The sequence below is a fragment of the Pieris napi genome, chromosome 2 (genome assembly GCF_905475465.1).
Source record: "Pieris napi chromosome 2, ilPieNapi1.2, whole genome shotgun sequence".
In the NCBI taxonomy this organism is placed as follows: domain Eukaryota; kingdom Metazoa; phylum Arthropoda; class Insecta; order Lepidoptera; family Pieridae; genus Pieris; species Pieris napi.
The window spans coordinates 4283282-4303434 of record NC_062235.1 but is presented as its reverse complement, the minus strand read 5'-3'; positions in this window follow the sequence as shown (position 1 = coordinate 4303434).

Below are 20153 nucleotides of genomic sequence, written 5' to 3'. Positions count from 1 at the left end.
AGAGCGAGGCGGCGGCGTCCTAATTGACCGTTCACGGGAAGCACATGGCAAATTATTCTAAAATTAACGGTTGTTTACAAGGCTTATTTGTGAGCGAAATCCTATCCCACTTCTGATTTTAGCAACCAGAAGTTAATCAAATAAAAAAAAACTATTCGAAATCACACTAAATCTACCTTAAAATTAACTCATACAATCAAAACAACACGACTTTGGGTATTTTAAAAACAACCGTTAACCTTAAAACAATTACACAAAAACCATCGAATAAAAATAAATCAGAACGTACTCACAGTATGCGGCCTCGAAACTAACCACTTTTCTTTTCAACGTCCGAGCAACAACTGAGCCCGTGGCACACTGAGGCCTTTCTTTTATAGGAGGCGGGTGGGGATCGAAACCACCCACTATGATTTCTTCTTATATTTATTTATTTATTTATTTATTTATTTATTTATTTAGTTAGTTATTAAGTTAGCTTAGTTATTAAGCTTACAATATCACACACAGTACAAAATCTACTAATTATTTTACAAAATCTTACATCTAAAATGTGTGACGATTAATGTAAACATAAGTTTCACAAAAAAAAATTAAATTTAAATTAAAAAAAAAATTTGAAATACTTACATACATATTGACCGGAACACACCATGACCGCACCACATTGGCAGTCCGTTTCAACCAGCAAGGCACACACTTGCCTCACACTCGCAAGCAAGCCAACATATCACGTGCGAATCCGTAACATAAGGAAAAAACACATTAGAAACAGCTTTTGACGGCTACCCTCAATATGAGAGCGAGGCGGCGGCGTCCTAATTGACCGTTCACGGGAAGCACGTGGCAAATTATTCTAAAATTAACGATTGTTTAAAAGACTTATTTGTGAGCGAAATTCTATCCCTATTCTGATTTTAGCAACCAGAAGTCATAATCAAATAAAAAAAAAACTATTCGAAATAAGCTACGAAGTGATTTAACCAAAAATAACTTCATTATAGAACAAATCACGGTATTCTCGAAATCACTAAATCTACCTTAAAATTAACTCATACAATCAAAACAACACGACTTTGGGTATTTTAAAAACAACCGTTAACCTTAAAACAATTACACAAAAACCATCGAATAAAAATAAAACGGAACGTACTCACAGTATGCGGCCTCGACACCAAGCACTTTTCTTGTCAACGTCCGAGCAACAACTGAGCCCGTGGCACACTGAGGCCTTTCTTTTATAGGAGGCGGGTGGGGATCGAAACCACCCACTATGATTTCTTCTTATATTTATTTATTTAGTTAGTTATTAAGTTAGTTATTAAGCTTACAATATCACACACAGTACAAAATCTACTAATTATTTTACAAAATCTTACATCTAAAATGTGTGACGATTAATGTAAACATAAGTTTCACAAAAAAAATTAAATTTAAATTAAAATTTAAAAAAAAAATTGAAACACATACATATTGACCGGAACACACCATGACCGCACCACATTGGCAGTCCGTTTCAACCAGCAAGGCACACACTTGCCTCACACTCGCAAGCAAGCCAACATATCACGCGCGAATCTTTAACATAAGGAAAAAACACATAAGAAACAGCTTTTGACGGCTAACCTCAATATGAGAGCGAGGCGGCGGCGTCCTAATTGACCGTTCATGGGAGCACGTGGCAAATTATTCTAAAATTAACGATTGTTTAAAAGACTTATTTGTGAGCGAAATTCTATCCCACTTCTGATTTTAGCAACCAGAAGTCATAATAAAAAAAAAAAAACTATTCGAAATAAGCTACGAAGTGATTTAACCAAAAATAACTTCATTATAGAACAAATCACGGTATTCTCGAAATCACACTAAATCTACCTTAAAATTAACTCATACAATCAAAACAACACGACTTTGGGTATTTTAAAAACAACCGTTAACCTTAAAACAATTACACAAAAACCATCGAATAAAAATAAAACAGAACGTACTCACAGTATGCGGCCTCGAAACTAACCACTTTTCTTTTCAACGTCCGAGCAACAACTGAGCCCGTGGCACACTGAGGCCTTTCTTTTATAGGAGGCGGGTGGGGATCGAAACCACCCACTATGATTTCTTCTTATATTTATTTATTTATTTATTTATTTAGTTAGTTATTAAGTTAGCTTAGTTATTAAGCTTACAATATCACACACAGTACAAAATCTACTAATTATTTTACAATATCTTACATCTAAAATGTGTGACGATTAATGTAAACATAAGTTTCACAAAAAAAAATTAAATTTTAATTAAAAAAAAATTTGAAATACTTACATACATATTGACCGGAACACACCATGACCGCACCACATTGGCAGTCCGTTTCAACCAGCAAGGCACACACTTGCCTCACACTCGCAAGCAAGCCAACATATCACGTGCGAATCCGTAACATAAGGAAAAAACACATTAGAAACAGCTTTTGACGGCTACCCTCAATATGAGAGCGAGGCGGCGGCGTCCTAATTGACCGTTCACGGGAAGCACGTGGCAAATTATTCTAAAATTAACGATTGTTTAAAAGACTTATTTGTGAGCGAAATTCTATCCCTATTCTGATTTTAGCAACCAGAAGTCATAATCAAATAAAAAAAAAACTATTCGAAATAAGCTACGAAGTGATTTAACCAAAAATAACTTCATTATAGAACAAATCACGGTATTCTCGAAATCACTAAATCTACCTTAAAATTAACTCATACAATCAAAACAACACGACTTTGGGTATTTTAAAAACAACCGTTAACCTTAAAACAATTACACAAAAACCATCGAATAAAAATAAAACGGAACGTACTCACAGTATGCGGCCTCGACACCAAGCACTTTTCTTGTCAACGTCCGAGCAACAACTGAGCCCGTGGCACATTGAGGCCTTTCTTTTATAGAAGGCGGGTGGGGATCGAAACCATCCACTATGATTTCTGCTTATATTTATTTATTTAGTTAGTTAGTTATTAAGCTTACAATATCACAAACAGTACAAAATATTCTAATTATTTTACAAAATCTTACATCTTAAATGTTTGACAATTAATGTAAACATAAGTTTCACAAAAAAAAATTAAATTTAAATTAAAAAATAAATTTGAAATACTTACATACATATTGACCGGAACACACCATGACCGCACCACATTGGCAGTCCGTTTCAACCAGCAAGGCACACACTTGCCTCACACTCGCAAGCAAGCCAACATATCACGCGCGAATCTTTAACATAAGGAAAAAACACATTAGAAACAGCTTTTGACGGCTAACCTCAATATGAGAGCGAGGCGGCGGCGTCCTAATTGACCGTTCATGGGAGCACGTGGCAAATTATTCTAAAATTAACGATTGTTTAAAATTGTGAGCGAAATCCTATCCCACTTCTGATTTTAGCAACCAGAAGTTAATCAAATAAAAAAAAACTATTCGAAATCACACTAAATCTACCTTAAAATTAACTCATACAATCAAAACAACACGACTTTGGGTATTTTAAAAACAACCGTTAACCTTAAAACAATTACACAAAAACCATCGAATAAAAATAAAACAGAACGTACTCACAGTATGCGGCCTCGACACTAACCACTTTTCTTGTCAACGTCCGAACTACAACAGAGCCCGTGGCACACTGAGGCCTTTCTTTTATAAGAGGCGGGTGGGGATCGAAACCACCCACTATGATTTCTTCTTATATTTATTTATTTATTTATTTAGTTAGTTATTAAGCCTACAATATCACAAACAGTACAAAATTTTCTAATTATTTTACAAAATCTTACATCTTAAATGTTTGACAATTAATGTAAACATAAGTTTCACAAAAAAAAATTAAATTTAAATTAAAAAATGAATTTGAAATACTTACATACATATTGACCGGAACACACCATGACCGCACCACATTGGCAGTCCATTTCAACCAGCAAGGCACACACTTGCCTCACACTCGCAAGCAAGCCAACATATCACGCGCGAATCTTTAACATAAGGAAAAAACACATTAGAAACAGCTTTTGACGGCTAACCTCAATATGAGAGCGAGGCGGCGGCGTCCTAATTGACCGTTCACGGGAAGCACATGGCAAATTATTCTAAAATTAACGGTTGTTTACAAGGCTTATTTGTGAGCGAAATCCTATCCCACTTCTGATTTTAGCAACCAGAAGTTAATCAAATAAAAAAAAACTATTCGAAATCACACTAAATCTACCTTAAAATTAACTCATACAATCAAAACAACACGACTTTGGGTATTTTAAAAACATCCGTTAACCTTAAAACAATTACACAAAAACCATCGAATAAAAATAAAACAGAACGTACTCACAGTATGCGGCCTCGACACTAACCACTTTTCTTGTCAACGTCCGAACTACAACAGAGCCCGTGGCACACTGAGGCCTTTCTTTTATAAGAGGCGGGTGGGGATCGAAACCACCCACTATGATTTCTTCTTATATTTATTTATTTATTTATTTAGTTAGTTATTAAGCCTACAATATCACAAACAGTACAAAATTTTCTAATTATTTTACAAAATCTTACATCTTAAATGTTTGACAATTAATGTAAACATAAGTTTCACAAAAAAAAATTAAATTTAAATTAAAAAATGAATTTGAAATACTTACATACATATTGACCGGAACACACCATGACCGCACCACATTGGCAGTCCATTTCAACCAGCAAGGCACACACTTGCCTCACACTCGCAAGCAAGCCAACATATCACGCGCGAATCTTTAACATAAGGAAAAAACACATTAGAAACAGCTTTTGACGGCTAACCTCAATATGAGAGCGAGGCGGCGGCGTCCTAATTGACCGTTCACGGGAAGCACATGGCAAATTATTCTAAAATTAACGGTTGTTTACAAGGCTTATTTGTGAGCGAAATCCTATCCCACTTCTGATTTTAGCAACCAGAAGTTAATCAAATAAAAAAAAACTATTCGAAATCACACTAAATCTACCTTAAAATTAACTCATACAATCAAAACAACACGACTTTGGGTATTTTAAAAACATCCGTTAACCTTAAAACAATTACACAAAAACCATCGAATAAAAATAAAACAGAACGTACTCACAGTATGCGGCCTCGACACCAAGCACTTTTCTTGTCAACGTCCGAGAAACAACTGAGCCCGTGGCACACTGAGGCCTTTCTTTTATAGAAGGCGGGTGGGGATCGAAACCACCCACTATGATTTCTGCTTATATTTATTTATTTAGTTAGTTATTAAGCTTACAATATCACAAACAGTACAAAATCTTCTAATTATTTTACAAAATCTTACATCTTAAATGTTTGACAATTAATGTCAACATAAGTTTCACAAAAAAAAATTAAAATTAAATAAAAAAAAAATTGAAATACTTACATACATATTGACCGGAACACACCATGACCGCACCACATTGGCAGTCCGTTTCAACCAGCAAGGCACACACTTGCCTCACACTCGCAAGCAAGCCAACATATCACGCGCGAATCCTTAACATAAGGAAAAAACACATTAGAAACAGCTTGCTAACCTCAATATGAGAGCGAGGCGGCGGCGTCCTAATTGACCGTTCACGGGAAGCACATGGCAAATTATTCTAAAATTAACAGTTGTTTACAAGGCTTATTTGTGAGCGAAATCCTATCCCACTTCTGATTTTAGCAACCAGAAGTTAATCAAATAAAAAAAAAACTATTCGAAATAAGCTACGAAGTGATTTAACCAAAAATAACTTCATTATAGAACAAATCACGGTATTCTCGAAATCACACTAAATCTACCTTAAAATTAACTCATACAATCAAAACAACACGACTTTGGGTATTTTAAAAACAACCGTTAACCTTAAAACAATTACACAAAAACCATCGAATAAAAATAAAACAGAACGTACTCACAGTATGCGGCCTCGACACTAACCACTTTTCTTGTCAACGTCCGAACTACAACAGAGCCCGTGGCACACTGAGGCCTTTCTTTTATAAGAGGCGGGTGGGGATCGAAACCACCCACTATGATTTCTTCTTATATTTATTTATTTATTTATTTAGTTAGTTATTAAGCCTACAATATCACAAACAGTACAAAATTTTCTAATTATTTTACAAAATCTTACATCTTAAATGTTTGACAATTAATGTAAACATAAGTTTCACAAAAAAAAATTAAATTTAAATTAAAAAATGAATTTGAAATACTTACATACATATTGACCGGAACACACCATGACCGCACCACATTGGCAGTCCATTTCAACCAGCAAGGCACACACTTGCCTCACACTCGCAAGCAAGCCAACATATCACGCGCGAATCTTTAACATAAGGAAAAAACACATTAGAAACAGCTTTTGACGGCTAACCTCAATATGAGAGCGAGGCGGCGGCGTCCTAATTGACCGTTCACGGGAGCACATGGCAAATTATTCTAAAATTAACGGTTGTTTACAAGGCTTATTTGTGAGCGAAATCCTATCCCACTTCTGATTTTAGCAACCAGAAGTTAATCAAATAAAAAAAAACTATTCGAAATCACACTAAATCTACCTTAAAATTAACTCATACAATCAAAACAACACGACTTTGGGTATTTTAAAAACATCCGTTAACCTTAAAACAATTACACAAAAACCATCGAATAAAAATAAAACAGAACGTACTCACAGTATGCGGCCTCGACACCAAGCACTTTTCTTGTCAACGTCCGAGAAACAACTGAGCCCGTGGCACACTGAGGCCTTTCTTTTATAGAAGGCGGGTGGGGATCGAAACCACCCACTATGATTTCTGCTTATATTTATTTATTTAGTTAGTTATTAAGCTTACAATATCACAAACAGTACAAAATCTTCTAATTATTTTACAAAATCTTACATCTTAAATGTTTGACAATTAATGTCAACATAAGTTTCACAAAAAAAAATTAAAATTAAATAAAAAAAAAATTGAAATACTTACATACATATTGACCGGAACACACCATGACCGCACCACATTGGCAGTCCGTTTCAACCAGCAAGGCACACACTTGCCTCACACTCGCAAGCAAGCCAACATATCACGCGCGAATCCTTAACATAAGGAAAAAACACATTAGAAACAGCTTGCTAACCTCAATATGAGAGCGAGGCGGCGGCGTCCTAATTGACCGTTCACGGGAAGCACATGGCAAATTATTCTAAAATTAACAGTTGTTTACAAGGCTTATTTGTGAGCGAAATCCTATCCCACTTCTGATTTTAGCAACCAGAAGTTAATCAAATAAAAAAAAAACTATTCGAAATAAGCTACGAAGTGATTTAACCAAAAATAACTTCATTATAGAACAAATCACGGTATTCTCGAAATCACACTAAATCTACCTTAAAATTAACTCATACAATCAAAACAACACGACTTTGGGTATTTTAAAAACAACCGTTAACCTTAAAACAATTACACAAAAACCATCGAATAAAAATAAAACAGAACGTACTCACAGTATGCGGCCTCGAAACTAACCACTTTTCTTGTCAACGTCCGAACTACAACAGAGCCCGTGGCACACTGAGGCCTTTCTTTTATAGGAGGCGGGTGGGGATCGAAACCACCCACTATGATTTCTTCTTATATTTATTTATTTATTTATTTATTTAGTTAGTTATTAAGCTTACAATATCACACACAGTACAAAATCTACTAATTATTTTACAAAATCTTACATCTAAAATGTGTGACGATTAATGTAAACATAAGTGTCACAAAAAAAAATTTAAATTTAAATTAAAAAAAAAAATTGAAATACTTACATACATATTGACCGGAACACACCATGACCGCACCACATTGGCAGTCCGTTTCAACCAGCAAGGCACACACTTGCCTCACACTCGCAAGCAAGCCAACATATCACGCGCGAATCTTTAACATAAGGAAAAAACACATAAGAAACAGCTTTTGACGGCTAACCTCAATATGAGAGCGAGGCGGCGGCGTCCTAATTGACCGTTCATGGGAGCACGTGGCAAATTATTCTAAAATTAACGATTGTTTAAAAGACTTATTTGTGAGCGAAATTCTATCCCACTTCTGATTTTAGCAACCAGAAGTCATAATAAAAAAAAAAAAACTATTCGAAATAAGCTACGAAGTGATTTAACCAAAAATAACTTCATTATAGAACAAATCACGGTATTCTCGAAATCACACTAAATCTACCTTAAAATTAACTCATACAATCAAAACAACACGACTTTGGGTATTTTAAAAACAACCGTTAACCTTAAAACAATTACACAAAAACCATCGAATAAAAATAAAACAGAACGTACTCACAGTATGCGGCCTCGAAACTAACCACTTTTCTTTTCAACGTCCGAGCAACAACTGAGCCCGTGGCACACTGAGGCCTTTCTTTTATAGGAGGCGGGTGGGGATCGAAACCACCCACTATGATTTCTTCTTATATTTATTTATTTATTTATTTATTTAGTTAGTTATTAAGTTAGCTTAGTTATTAAGCTTACAATATCACACACAGTACAAAATCTACTAATTATTTTACAATATCTTACATCTAAAATGTGTGACGATTAATGTAAACATAAGTTTCACAAAAAAAAATTAAATTTCAATTAAAAAAAAATTTGAAATACTTACATACATATTGACCGGAACACACCATGACCGCACCACATTGGCAGTCCGTTTCAACCAGCAAGGCACACACTTGCCTCACACTCGCAAGCAAGCCAACATATCACGTGCGAATCCGTAACATAAGGAAAAAACACATTAGAAACAGCTTTTGACGGCTACCCTCAATATGAGAGCGAGGCGGCGGCGTCCTAATTGACCGTTCACGGGAAGCACGTGGCAAATTATTCTAAAATTAACGATTGTTTAAAAGACTTATTTGTGAGCGAAATTCTATCCCTATTCTGATTTTAGCAACCAGAAGTCATAATCAAATAAAAAAAAAACTATTCGAAATAAGCTACGAAGTGATTTAACCAAAAATAACTTCATTATAGAACAAATCACGGTATTCTCGAAATCACTAAATCTACCTTAAAATTAACTCATACAATCAAAACAACACGACTTTGGGTATTTTAAAAACAACCGTTAACCTTAAAACAATTACACAAAAACCATCGAATAAAAATAAAACGGAACGTACTCACAGTATGCGGCCTCGACACCAAGCACTTTTCTTGTCAACGTCCGAGCAACAACTGAGCCCGTGGCACATTGAGGCCTTTCTTTTATAGAAGGCGGGTGGGGATCGAAACCATCCACTATGATTTCTGCTTATATTTATTTATTTAGTTAGTTAGTTATTAAGCTTACAATATCACAAACAGTACAAAATATTCTAATTATTTTACAAAATCTTACATCTTAAATGTTTGACAATTAATGTAAACATAAGTTTCACAAAAAAAAATTAAATTTAAATTAAAAAATAAATTTGAAATACTTACATACATATTGACCGGAACACACCATGACCGCACCACATTGGCAGTCCGTTTCAACCAGCAAGGCACACACTTGCCTCACACTCGCAAGCAAGCCAACATATCACGCGCGAATCTTTAACATAAGGAAAAAACACATTAGAAACAGCTTTTGACGGCTAACCTCAATATGAGAGCGAGGCGGCGGCGTCCTAATTGACCGTTCATGGGAGCACGTGGCAAATTATTCTAAAATTAACGATTGTTTAAAATTGTGAGCGAAATCCTATCCCACTTCTGATTTTAGCAACCAGAAGTTAATCAAATAAAAAAAAACTATTCGAAATCACACTAAATCTACCTTAAAATTAACTCATACAATCAAAACAACACGACTTTGGGTATTTTAAAAACAACCGTTAACCTTAAAACAATTACACAAAAACCATCGAATAAAAATAAAACAGAACGTACTCACAGTATGCGGCCTCGACACTAACCACTTTTCTTGTCAACGTCCGAACTACAACAGAGCCCGTGGCACACTGAGGCCTTTCTTTTATAAGAGGCGGGTGGGGATCGAAACCACCCACTATGATTTCTTCTTATATTTATTTATTTATTTATTTAGTTAGTTATTAAGCCTACAATATCACAAACAGTACAAAATTTTCTAATTATTTTACAAAATCTTACATCTTAAATGTTTGACAATTAATGTAAACATAAGTTTCACAAAAAAAAATTAAATTTAAATTAAAAAATGAATTTGAAATACTTACATACATATTGACCGGAACACACCATGACCGCACCACATTGGCAGTCCATTTCAACCAGCAAGGCACACACTTGCCTCACACTCGCAAGCAAGCCAACATATCACGCGCGAATCTTTAACATAAGGAAAAAACACATTAGAAACAGCTTTTGACGGCTAACCTCAATATGAGAGCGAGGCGGCGGCGTCCTAATTGACCGTTCACGGGAAGCACATGGCAAATTATTCTAAAATTAACGGTTGTTTACAAGGCTTATTTGTGAGCGAAATCCTATCCCACTTCTGATTTTAGCAACCAGAAGTTAATCAAATAAAAAAAAACTATTCGAAATCACACTAAATCTACCTTAAAATTAACTCATACAATCAAAACAACACGACTTTGGGTATTTTAAAAACATCCGTTAACCTTAAAACAATTACACAAAAACCATCGAATAAAAATAAAACAGAACGTACTCACAGTATGCGGCCTCGACACTAACCACTTTTCTTGTCAACGTCCGAACTACAACAGAGCCCGTGGCACACTGAGGCCTTTCTTTTATAAGAGGCGGGTGGGGATCGAAACCACCCACTATGATTTCTTCTTATATTTATTTATTTATTTATTTAGTTAGTTATTAAGCCTACAATATCACAAACAGTACAAAATTTTCTAATTATTTTACAAAATCTTACATCTTAAATGTTTGACAATTAATGTAAACATAAGTTTCACAAAAAAAAATTAAATTTAAATTAAAAAATGAATTTGAAATACTTACATACATATTGACCGGAACACACCATGACCGCACCACATTGGCAGTCCATTTCAACCAGCAAGGCACACACTTGCCTCACACTCGCAAGCAAGCCAACATATCACGCGCGAATCTTTAACATAAGGAAAAAACACATTAGAAACAGCTTTTGACGGCTAACCTCAATATGAGAGCGAGGCGGCGGCGTCCTAATTGACCGTTCACGGGAAGCACATGGCAAATTATTCTAAAATTAACGGTTGTTTACAAGGCTTATTTGTGAGCGAAATCCTATCCCACTTCTGATTTTAGCAACCAGAAGTTAATCAAATAAAAAAAAACTATTCGAAATCACACTAAATCTACCTTAAAATTAACTCATACAATCAAAACAACACGACTTTGGGTATTTTAAAAACATCCGTTAACCTTAAAACAATTACACAAAAACCATCGAATAAAAATAAAACAGAACGTACTCACAGTATGCGGCCTCGACACCAAGCACTTTTCTTGTCAACGTCCGAGAAACAACTGAGCCCGTGGCACACTGAGGCCTTTCTTTTATAGAAGGCGGGTGGGGATCGAAACCACCCACTATGATTTCTGCTTATATTTATTTATTTAGTTAGTTATTAAGCTTACAATATCACAAACAGTACAAAATCTTCTAATTATTTTACAAAATCTTACATCTTAAATGTTTGACAATTAATGTCAACATAAGTTTCACAAAAAAAAATTAAAATTAAATAAAAAAAAAATTGAAATACTTACATACATATTGACCGGAACACACCATGACCGCACCACATTGGCAGTCCGTTTCAACCAGCAAGGCACACACTTGCCTCACACTCGCAAGCAAGCCAACATATCACGCGCGAATCCTTAACATAAGGAAAAAACACATTAGAAACAGCTTGCTAACCTCAATATGAGAGCGAGGCGGCGGCGTCCTAATTGACCGTTCACGGGAAGCACATGGCAAATTATTCTAAAATTAACAGTTGTTTACAAGGCTTATTTGTGAGCGAAATCCTATCCCACTTCTGATTTTAGCAACCAGAAGTTAATCAAATAAAAAAAAAACTATTCGAAATAAGCTACGAAGTGATTTAACCAAAAATAACTTCATTATAGAACAAATCACGGTATTCTCGAAATCACACTAAATCTACCTTAAAATTAACTCATACAATCAAAACAACACGACTTTGGGTATTTTAAAAACAACCGTTAACCTTAAAACAATTACACAAAAACCATCGAATAAAAATAAAACAGAACGTACTCACAGTATGCGGCCTCGAAACTAACCACTTTTCTTGTCAACGTCCGAACTACAACAGAGCCCGTGGCACACTGAGGCCTTTCTTTTATAGGAGGCGGGTGGGGATCGAAACCACCCACTATGATTTCTTCTTATATTTATTTATTTATTTATTTATTTAGTTAGTTATTAAGCTTACAATATCACACACAGTACAAAATCTACTAATTATTTTACAAAATCTTACATCTAAAATGTGTGACGATTAATGTAAACATAAGTGTCACAAAAAAAAATTTAAATTTAAATTAAAAAAAAAAATTGAAATACTTACATACATATTGACCGGAACACACCATGACCGCACCACATTGGCAGTCCGTTTCAACCAGCAAGGCACACACTTGCCTCACACTCGCAAGCAAGCCAACATATCACGCGCGAATCTTTAACATAAGGAAAAAACACATTAGAAACAGCTTTTGACGGCTAACCTCAATATGAGAGCGAGGCGGCGGCGTCCTAATTGACCGTTCATGGGAGCACGTGGCAAATTATTCTAAATTAACGGTTGTTTACAAGGCTTATTTGTGAGCGAATTCCTATCCCACTTCTGATTTTAGCAACCAGAAGTTAATCAAATAAAAAAAAACTATTCGAAATAAGCTACGAAGTGATTTAACCAAAAATAACTTCATTATAGAACAAATCACGGTATTCTCGAAATCACACTAAATCTACCTTAAAATTAACTCATACAATCAAAACAACACGACTTTGGGTATTTTAAAAAACAACCGTTAACCTTAAAACAATTACACAAAAACCATCGAATAAACATAAAACAGAACGTACTCACAGTATGCGGCCTCGACACCAAATCACGACTACATTACGTTTTTGCCTAGTCTATCATACATCACGCATCCAAGGCCCTCATACAAAATCGCACTACCACAACTTTAGTTAAACCACTTCACTTTCAAAAGTAGGCATACATCTCACAAAACCGCTTTTGACGGCTACCCTCAATATGAGAGCGAGGCGGCGGTGTCCCAATTGACCGTTCACGGGAAGCACGTGGCAAATTATTCTAAAATTAACGGTGGTTTACAAGGCTTATTGGTGAGCGAAATCCTATCCTACTTCCGATTTTAGCAACCAGAAGTGATAATCAAATTTAAAAAAACAATTCGAAAAAAAAAACAAAAATAACTTCACTAAAGCACAAATCACGGTATTCTCAAAATCACACTAAATCTACCTTAAAATCGTCCCCGTAGAGTCAAAACTAATTAAATAAAAAAATTGATAAAACGAGTTATCTATTCCATTAAAACTTTATTTTTTTTCTTTATTTAACTGTCTAACCGTCAATTTTGTAGGTAAATAATAAATCTATTCTTTGGTCCTAATAGAAAATAAGAGAAATAACTAAATCATGTCAACTATTTTGTATTTATCAAAAACTTACATAGCTTATAAAAATAAATGATTTAATTACTTTAATTTTAACATTTTTAAATCCATAGGGAGTGTTGAAGATTTTTTTATAGTAAAGTTGTTTGATTTTATACTATTATAGAACAAAATGCCTTTTAACTCTCTTAAAAGTTTTTTCATTATTTATATTTTGTATATCTACCAGTTAGTCGTAAATTACCCAACTCAAGTTATTTATCATAAATATAAACTCGATCTGAGTGAAAAATCACTAACTAGGGGGCGAATATTACTTCATCTTAACTACACCGGATATTCTACAGAGAACAAAGAACCAATTGTTTTTTTTAGGTTTTCTCATTAATAACTTAATCATCACTTTGGGTAGCTAGCATCATTTAAACTTAATTTGATTTCCTTCAAAATTAAACGAAAAACATTAAAATATGTCAGGACATGCTAAAGTTATGGCAATTTATATATTTAAAAACTTTAACCCTCATTATCTCGAAATAGGTTTGTTGGACTTAATGAATTTTCGCTCTACGGGGAGGAAATTCACTTATACAATCAAAACAACACGACTTTACGTATTTAAAAAACAACTGTTAACCTTAAAACAATTACACAAAAACCACCGAATAAAAATAACAACGAACTCACAGTTTGTGGCCTCGACACCAACCACTTTTCTTGTCAACGTCCGAGCAACAACAGAGCCCGTGGCACACTGAGGCATTTATTTTATAGAGGGCGGGTGGGGATCGAAACCACATAATATCATAATATACCTATATATAGATAGCGTAATGTTAACTATGATTTCTGCTTGATGAATTTGTAATAAACAAGTTTCGTGACATTTCGTGTACTCGTTCCACGACCGAACCCGAATCGACCACAGCGTCAAACGCATTCATAGAAACGAGTGTCAAAGATTTCTCGGATATTTATTATCAATTAGTTTTAAATGTTTAAAGTGATACGATAATATACTACGTTCAATAATAATAATTAATGACTATGGATGGAGTCATTATTATTATCGACCATTGAATAGCCGTTAATTTATGTATCTAGCAACATTGACAAATTAAATAAACCATTCGTATGAACGGCCTCGAACCTATTCGACTTTGACATTAACAATGACAGCTGACACTAACACAATTTCTTCAATATTAATTATAAAGACTACAGACTATCAAATAGTCGTTAATATGCAGATCCATTAATATTATTAAATAAAATAAACCATATAACGGTTTTCAACTAATTTGACCCCGATATTACCAAATGATGATGAATGACAACTCCTTAAACATAAGTAATTAACGCTATGAATTTACCACAGACTTATATTGTTTATTATTATCTGAAATATATTTATTTATTTGAATTAAATATCAATCTTTAATTATGAATTTGCGCCCATATATACTTACGAACAAATTGCATTAAACTGGGAAAACAAAAGTGTTTTAAAATTAGGTCACAAGTCTTGTCAACCCCGATATGTTCATGCTCGTCATGGAATACCCTCAGTAAGCTTAGCCTGTGACCCTTAGGTACATAACAAAGCAAACGCGGCTCCTCACCAACGGGTGAATAACGATAATAGAGCACATCGTTTTTGTTAAAATATGTTTTTACAATATCAAAATAGTCTACTTAATACTAATCTGTGTACTACATCTAGTCTGTGTACTATGCTAATATATATTATAGTTTTCCAAATACAGAGCATAATGCGACTTAGTGCCGCACAATGCCGAATTATGCTGAAGCTTAATTGGAACGTGAATTAGTTTTCAAATGCATCAGCAGAGTGCGCTATGTTGAAAATGCCTGCTTCATTGAAAGATTCAATCAAACCATTGCAATGTTTACAAAAGTATAATCCTGTAAAATAAATTTGATTACAGATCCGAATTTTAAAATGAAATTGTTTTCATATATTTTTAAATGTGGAACATAAGTAAAGTAATTATTTTAACGAAACAACGTTCGAAATAACTTTGATTATTTCCAAAATCTACGACAAAACGAAAGCCTTACAAATGTTTAAACAATAAATAATATTGCTAACGATAATATATTAACAAAATTTCGATCAATCCCAACTTAAAGCAAAATACTCAATTTTTTGTCACTGTGTTGGCACTTATTGCGAGTATCACGCGAGAGCATTATTTTTGAGAGTACTCAATCGTGCGAAGCGTTGCTGTAGTTGGAACTTGGAACATTCAACGTTGAGCATTATTCCGCATAATGCGCTCTAGTGCAGGAATTGGAAAACTATCAAAGTGTCTATTCTCAACCTTGAACCTGCAACTCATTCGTGTTTTATTAGGTTATGGGACCAGTGAAAAACTAATTAAATAATCTTACAGTAAATTCATATCGTGTGTCAGAAAATAAGTTATAATGTCGTCGTCAGGCAGTTATTTAATAAATGTGCCGAAATTGAAGGGACGCGAGAACTTTGATGACTGGGCGTTCGCGGCAAGAAATTTTCTCATCTTGGAAGGTATAGACATCGATGCCATTCCTGAGGATTTAAGTGATGCAGAAGACAGAAAAGCGAAAGCAAAACTCATCATGACGATTGATCCCAAGTTGTATGTTCATATAAAAAAATGAAACTAAACTAAGGTTAGGATTAGTGGCAAAAACTACGGAAATTATTTGATGACATTCACCAGAAGAATCAGTGTACTAAGGGTCGATTCGACCAAACAAGAGTAAATCTTAATCTTAGAATAAATCGTCAGTTAATCGAGAGTAAATCAATTTTACGTTTTACCTACTACAAATTCTAAGAATAGTGGGCTTATTCGGGAATTGCTACTATACCGCCGTTTCGCACGGAATAACAGCTATTCCTAGAATAATTTAATGGCGTCAGTCAGTCCAATCAGCTGATTTCTGTCATTTCACAAATATGTATTCTGTGTTTTAATTTCAAGTCAACGTAACGCACTAAATTAATAGTCTAGCATTGTATAATGAAACGTTTAAACAATTTATTATTTATTTATTTGTTTTTAGATTTTTTATTTTCTATAATATTAGAATGAAATTCAACTGGGCTCAACAGAAGTTCCTTTTTAGACGAAAGCCTCAAACAAACAAGAAATAAAAACTTTTTGTTGTCGTTTGACACCTGTTAAAAGCTACTTTTTCACACTATAATACGGCAAAATCGAGTTGACATGATGTATGCTCTTACACTGTCCCGTTGTAGAACAACATTTATTTGCCGAGTTTTATTTTCGTTCACCATTCTCTTGCTATTCGCGTATTGTTATTCCTAGCACAATTATACTATCGACGTGGACAAACGACTATGGATTTACTCGAGATTAAAATCATGGAATAGATTACTCGTGTATAAATTGAAGTTTGGTCGAATCGACCCTAAGAACATTAATATCCATTCGACTTGATAATTGTGAGTCCATGACAAGTTATATGAGTCAAATTGTTGAAACTGCACAAAGACTGAAAGACACAGGATTCGAGATTAATGAGGAATGGATTGGATCATTATTGGTGGCTACCAGAAAAGTTTGCCCCAATGATCATGGCAATAGAACATTCCGGCATAGCCATAAACTCTGATGTCATCAAAACGAAATTGCTTGAAATGAGTTCTGAAGTCGGGGTGTAGTAATCACCACCCACAAATTTTACGCGCCGGAAACAAAAAATTTTTTTTATAAATCTCACCTATTTTACAGGAAATCTGAAAATGATCGCAAGAAATCAGTGTCTAGTATGTATGTAAAAATAAAAAAAACGTAAAAAGTAACGGACACTCAACAAAGGAGTGGCTAGGGGGCCTGGCCGCAAATTACTTTCCAAATGAAATGAAAAGTCGAGTTTTTCAATCAATAATTTATTGCGGAACTAAGTAGATTCTTTTAGTATTTAACAAATATAAAAATATATAAAAAGAAAAATTGTTCACTAGTGTTTGCTTACTAGTCAGAATTAAATAAAAAATTTTTTCGATGTCTCTATTGTGCATTCCCCACTTTTGTGGGGTTCTGTACTCCCGGTTCCCCTCCCCTAATTCCAGCCCTGACAATCATATGTAGATGAAGTAGACTTGAAATTTGTATATATAGTCCTTTTTTATATTGTACTCGTACTGATTGAATTGTATCCTCATTATTAAATTTCATTAAAAATACTATCCGTTTTATTTTAATATATTTAGAAAAGACAATACTATATTTAGATAATTAATTTATACATATTTTCTGTTCACGATACAAAAACGATATAATAATAGTTGTTGAGTTTAATAGTAACAAATTTATTTAATTCTACGATTCTGATAGAACAAAATCGACGAGACGCTATCTATAAGCTATCTATCTTAAAATCATATATCGGCTTATATAAAGCCGACAAATATTTATTCGACGAAAAAAGTATTTTCTATCAATTCTTTAATAAAACACACTTGTCGACTTAATTGTGATTGTAACTGACAATTGATACAGTACGTAGATCATCGATTCTTGTAACGAAGAAATCTATACTATATTATAAATATCTGCAGTCTGCACTAATATTATGAAGCTGAATAGTTTCTTTGGTCTTCTGCGGTAATGCATCATCAATAGCATCAATAGAAGTGCAAGCATCAATAGAAATGTAACAAATATTCCGTATTGGGAGATTCCGTTCCGTGCCATACGCCAACGATAAGACAAGAGTTATCATGTAATTATTTAAATCAATTAGGTATTTGCGAAGCACTTTTATAGATATAATCTATATATATATAAAAATAAAACCCGTTTTCCGTTGTCACGACATAACATGAAAACGGCTTGACCGATTTGTCTGTTTTTTTTTTATAATATACCTTGAAGTACGAAGATGGTTCTTATGGAGAAAAATTAAAAAAAAATTGAGTGAAAAAGTCTAAAAACAACACTTTTCTATATTCCCATACAAAATATTCGTAATAATACTTAAAAGTGAATTTGAACTTTAATATCATAGCATAAAGTTCAATTGTTTGTGGAGGGGTTCCGGGAAGGTATAGTGCTTTTCATGAAAGAAGTCCCGCGGTGGTTTTTGGAACTAAATTTGACATGTCAGCAATGTTGTCATTCGTCGATGTTATCAAGTTCGTTTGTTGTGGTAGAATTTTGTGAATTTTTAACTAGCTTAGTGCATTTTAAATATTGATTACAATGCCAAAAGTTGTAAAAAGTTCGGCTCGAGAAATGATATTAAAGGTGAAAGAGTTCTGTGAAGCGGAACATAAGAATCAAGGTGTTTTAATACCACTAAACAATGTTCGGAAGATAGTTGGCGCCATAACGGATACTTTTTAGAGTTGCCATTTAATAATTTTTTGCTGTATTGATGGGACTTTTATGATATAAATTAGTTTTTGCGATAAAATTGAATAAATACATAACGTGATGAAACAAGGTAACTGAAATTAAAACATATACTTATTACATATTACATAAGCATTATAAACTTAAAGTTACTATTATTTTTAATCGTTCATAATTTAATTGCAGGTGTGTCAGAGAAAACTGTAACAAGAATTACAAACGAAGGTATAATAGCGGCGTGTACTTCGAAAAAAATTGTAACCCAACAATTATGCAATAAAACTCTGAATAAAAAATTGTATTATTTCTTTCCCCTATTTTCTCATCTTTTCCCTGTAAGTAGGTAGAACACCGCTAATATAAGTAAATAAAAATATACTTTTTACATAACAGAAATATTGTTTCATCGAAGTATGCAGAAAATAATATTTGATAAATTACATCTGCTAAATGTAAATAAAATAGGTAAATTTTACTCATAAATGGCAACATTACGTTATGCGATTGCAGCGCCGCGTCTGGGGGACTTCTTTCATGAAAAGGAGTATAAATTTTTATTTTTTGACATAATGTATTTGTTGTCTTATCAATTTTCTTTTTTTATCTTACTAGCTAGACCGGCTAGACCGGAATAGCAGAATAAGTATAAAAAAAAAATAAAGAATCGACTGTTAGGCGGTACGATGTTCGCCAGGCCAGCTAGTTTTAAATAATAATTCTAATGATTAATAGTATTTAATTTTGAACAAAATTATGGCCTTAGGGTGCGTCCACATCTGGCGAATATGCCGCGAATGTGCAGTTTGCGAGATGCGCGCGTACGTTTTTACGGGTCGTGGGATTTGAAGTGTCAGCTGAGCTAAATAACCTTTTTTGTTTTGTGTATCTACAACTACAAACCAAAAAGTTTGAATTTGTTAAAAGTCTAGTAATTTCTAAATAAAACATCGCTTAAAGTATATCAATCATTTCATACCTGTTTCATAACAGGTATGAAATGATTGATATGAAGGTGAGACGTTTTTACTGTAAACTGTTTCGTCAATAAATAATAT